Source organism: Carassius gibelio, chromosome B21 (assembly GCF_023724105.1).
Source record: "Carassius gibelio isolate Cgi1373 ecotype wild population from Czech Republic chromosome B21, carGib1.2-hapl.c, whole genome shotgun sequence".
Classification (NCBI taxonomy): Eukaryota; Metazoa; Chordata; class Actinopteri; order Cypriniformes; family Cyprinidae; genus Carassius; species Carassius gibelio.
The window spans coordinates 4,719,422-4,724,421 of NC_068416.1; the positions used below are offsets into that span (position 1 = coordinate 4,719,422).

General features: G+C 36.9%; 1 protein-coding gene across 1 annotated transcript in view; it reads left to right on the forward strand.

The window, feature by feature from the left end:
- LOC127985953 (long-chain-fatty-acid--CoA ligase 6) overlaps window positions 1-5,000 on the forward strand; it is a 31,028-nt gene that overhangs the window by 1,817 nt on the left and 24,211 nt on the right. The gene's annotated exons all lie outside the window — the stretch shown is intronic.

Below are 5,000 nucleotides of genomic sequence, written 5' to 3' on the forward strand. Positions count from 1 at the left end.
CCCATGCATTTCTCCAGAGCACCATGATTTCTGGCTTTATTCAAGTAGATAAAAAATGTGGTTTAATATGAATGGATCGACCTGAGGTAACACTGAGAAGTGTTGCTCTGTAGAGCTGATTTAATCCTGACATTGAGCTTTGTGTTGGGTTTGGCTCAGTGATGCTAACTGATATAGCAGCTGCTGGAGAATCTGCATGTTTGATTCTTAGTGTGTTGTGTATCTCTCGGCCGGTGTGTGTGTGTGTGTGTGTGTGTGAGCTGTAAGTGAAGACTGTCGTGTAGTCAAGGGTAGATGGAGAGCGGTGGATTATGGGATGGAGGGAGGGAGGGGTGAGCGGAGCTGCATCTGCTGAGGGTGGTGTGATACGGCAGCCGCGAGGTTCAGCGTTTCCATATTCACAGAGCTTCAGTATTCACCCTGCTTCTCTCACAACGAGAATGATCCATGCTGCTCAAAACACGTCATGGAGACAAAATGCCCTTAAATTCAGTAACTGCACTGCATTAATATTAACAGCTCAGCCCCATCAGTGTACACAAGTGTGTGTGTGTGTGTGTGTGTGTGTGTGTGTGTGGTCACTAAAATAGCCTCATTTTGATTCTTTCTTCATCTTTGCAGACTATATAAAGTGGTGACCTGATTCTAACCCATAAAATGACTTATGATGGTATACATTTGGTTGATTGAGTAATTATTATTATTATTTCTGTCATACACTAATGCCTTGTTAGTTCACCTAAACTATTAGTGAGCTATGTGTTTTTACAGAATCTGTTAATAATATTTGTAAAATGTAATTGCAAAGTGTTTGTTCATGCAGTAGTTCACATTAAAAAGGTAATATATGACTTTTTTGTATTTTAATAATGTATTAATAATGTTGCAATTAACATTAACTGAGATTCATAAATCCTGTAGAAGAAACCTTATTGTAAAGGGTTTCCTAATTATTATTATTATTATTATTAATAATTGCACAGTAACACAGTGTTCAGTGCAGATCGTGTTCATCCTCACACTAAAAAGAAGGGGGACATCTAAATGAACTGTTTATTATTTAACATCACTGAACCGTCTTAAATATGTTAACTTATATTAAAAAAGGGTTAATTCAGGTATCTCTTCATGGAAACATCTGCAAGTCACTTTTTACAAAAAATAACGTTAAATGAACTGCATTTATTCAAGACAAAAATATTATTTAACCAACTGCGTTATCTCAGGTAGAGTTAGTTGTTTAGGGCACCAGTGCAGGAGACGTGACCTACGTGAGAGGAAATGTCTTCAGGAAGTCAGTACATGTGATGAGGGAAAGGTGGACAGACTCTGAATAGCCAGTGGAAAGCAAGGGTTACTCCCGTCCATCTGTTTTCTGGACTAATAGGCTGTAATCTCCGGTGACAGCGCAAGCTAATTGCTGGTGATGCCTTTGTGGGGGTGGGGCAGGGGAGGCGGAGCCTCACTCTCCAGCCCCCGCCCTCAAGATGGACAGCAGCCAATCATCACTGCTCACAAGGTGTATGAGGCTCTGGATGTCCATTTGCTGAACGTACATGGAGAAGCTTGTCTAATGACTAGAGAACAAAACTTATCAAGCAAAGAGACTCCAGTCAGCAGAAGACACTGATCTGACTCCATCAATCTAAGTATTATTATTCAGCTCAGCCTGCTTGCTCCAGCTGATTGGGGATTCATTATCCAGTGTCAAGCATTTGATAGCAGTGTTCTCTCTCAGTGTCATTGCTTTGGTAATGTGTCTCTCTCACGCCAGACACGATACTTTACACCGACTTAAAAAACACACGGCCAAACTGATATTTATGGTTTGGTTCCAATTTTATGAACTAAAAATAAATCTCTTCCCAAAGACGACAAGCATTCATGCAAAGGAAAAGGATGGTTATTATGTTTATAAACTTTATTATAAAGACTCTCATAATTAATATAATTATGAGACTTTATACATAAGCCAAAATGTTACTTAATGAAGATCAATATACATTTTTGGGAGGCTTTTAAAAACTTAATTTCACCATAAACATAATTATATATAATATGAAAGTAGAACTTTCACTGAAGATAATAAGAATATTGTTTGTTTATTAGTCACCGTTTACTTACTAAAATAGAAACTTCTAAAAAACCTTAATGTTTATTGTGATGTCTTTTTAAAATATGAACTACTGATCTACTGAGGAAAACATATAATCATAATATATTGCATATCCTGTAGACGCTCTATATTTAGTGCTGATAATCCTTTGATAATCTACAGCGTATGTATGAACGCTTATGCATTAAGAGAGCGTCTGGAAAATGATGCATAAACTCACATCAGATAATGTCTGTCGATTCCCAAAGAGTCCATGGAGATGATCACGTGATGATCCAGAATAAGTTCTGACGAGATAATTACCTTATTATAATGGTTGGTTTCATATGTGCAGTTATTTATGAGCGCATTTAAATTCAATCACCATTATGATAGAAAGAAGAAAGCTATGAGTAAATAGACTTTAAAAGGCTTCACAAACAATCAATATTTACTTACTATAGAAACATCAAGGCAAGGCAAGTTTATTTATAAAGCACATTTCATACACAATGGTAATTCCAAGTGTTTACATAAAAGAAAGTAATATAATCATAAAACAAATAATAATCACAAAAATAAAACAATAAATGTACATTTATTTAAATTGAATTTATGACGGTGAAATAATTTTGGGTTGAATAAAATACAGTTCAATCGGTTCATACATCGCACAGTGCTCATTCAATAAATGCACAGCTGAACAGATGAGTTTTGAGTCTAGATTTAAATGTGACTAGTGTTTTAGCACATCTGATCTCTTCTGGAAGCTGATTCCAACTGCGGGCAGCATAGTAACTAAAGGAGGACTCCCCTTGTTTTGTGTGAACCCTTGGTGCTGGTGATAAAGGCATGAACAAGTTTCTCCAAGTCTTGACTGGAAACAAAACATCTAATTCTTGCAATGTTTTTTAAATGATAGTATGCTGATTTAGTTACTGCTTTGACATGACTACTGAAACTAAGGTCTGTCTCCAGAAACACACCAAGATTCCTGACTTGATTTTTAGTTGTATGACCCCTAGAGTCAAGGTATGCATTCACCTTGAACACTTCATCTTTGTTTCCAAATGCAATGACTTCAGTTTTTTCCTTGTTTAACTGAAGAAAGTTCTGGCACATCCAACTATTAATTTCATCAATGTATTGGCAGAGGGAGTCAATGGAGCTGTAGTCATTTGGAGATAAGGCTAGGTAAATCTGGGTATCATCAGCATAGCTGTGATAGGCAATTTGGTTCTTTCTCATTATTTGACTCTCATTATTTGAAGCATATACAGGCTAAACAAGAGCGGTGCAAGTATTGAGCCTTGTGGGTCTCCGCATATCATGGATGTCTACTTAGACTTATGCTCTCCTAGACTCACATAATATCCTCTCCCTTCTAAGTATGATCTGAACCATTTGAGTACCATCCCAGAAAGCCCGACCCAGTTTTCCAGTCTCTCTAGTAGTATGTTATGATCGACAGTGTCAAACGCAGCACTGAGATCTAGCAATACCAGCACTGATATTTTGCCAGAGTCACAATTTAAGCGAATATCATTTATTATCTTAATGAGTGCTGTCTCTGTGCTGTGATGAGGCCGAAAACCAGATTTGAGTGTAAGCTGATTAAAAACTACATTTTCTTCATTTTTGCCAATTAAAGAAAGATTAGATATTGGTCTATAATTGCTCAAAAGATAGCTATTTTTCAGAAGGGGCTTAACAACTGCAGTTTTCAGGGAGATTGGAAAACGATTTTAGGTGCTGCAATATTTCTTCAAAAATGCTGCTATCAATTGCTTCAAAAATAGACATATTATCTTTTTGATATTGTGACTGAATCTGTCTGACCTCTGCATTACTTGAGGATATGCTAATCGCCTTCCTGATATTGATGATCTTCACAGAAAAGAAAGAAGCAAACTCATTGCATTTGCTGTCTGAGAGCATATCAGTGGGAATCTGACTTGGGGGGTTTCTAAGTCTCTCAACAGTGGCAAAAAGAGTACGAGTGTTATTTAAGTTACTGTTTATAAGGTTTGAGAAGAAATTCTGTCTAGCTGTGGCTAGTTTCACATTAAATGCATGAAGGATGTCTTTATAGATGCTATAGTGAATTTCAAGTTCTGCTTTTCTGCATTGTCTTTTCATAGTCTGAACTGCTGTTGATCTTCTCCAAACTGATTTCTGTCTGTTTGTTTTCTTACTGACTATTATTGGTGCAATATCATCAATAACTTTCTTAACTTTTGAGTTGAAGGAATCAAGGAGAATATCAACAGAGTCTGCAGAAATGCTTGGTGTTAAAGATATAGCCTCCATAAATAGTACACTTGTGTTCTCGTTTATGCATCTCCTTCTGACAGAGACAGATCTAGATTCAGTGGTAGCAGAGATCAATATATCAAAGAAAATACAGAAGTGATCAGATAGTGCTACGTCCTTAATAACAATAGATGAAATGTTTAGACCCCTACTGATGATTAGATCCAGAGTGTGTCCACCTTTGTGTGTGGGTCCATGCACATGCTGAATCAGGTCAAAGGTGTTTAGAACCGTTATCATTTCTTTTGTAGTTTTGTTTTCTGCATTATCTATGTGAATATTAAAATCCCCTTCAATAGCAAAACAGTCAAACTCTGAGGAAATTATTGATAACATTTCTGTGACCTCTTCAACAAAGGCTGGAGAGTATTTTGGAGGCCTGTAAATAATAATAAACAGAATGCGTGGAGCACCTTTCAGCACAATCCCTAGATATTCAAAAGACAAGTACTGACCAAATGACACTTGCTTGCATTGATAGACATCTTTAAATAGAGCAGCTCCACCTCCACCTCTCCTACATCAGCAAAACATCAGCAGTTGTGTTGCCAGAAGCAACCAGAGGAGCCATATGTATTACTGATAAACCATA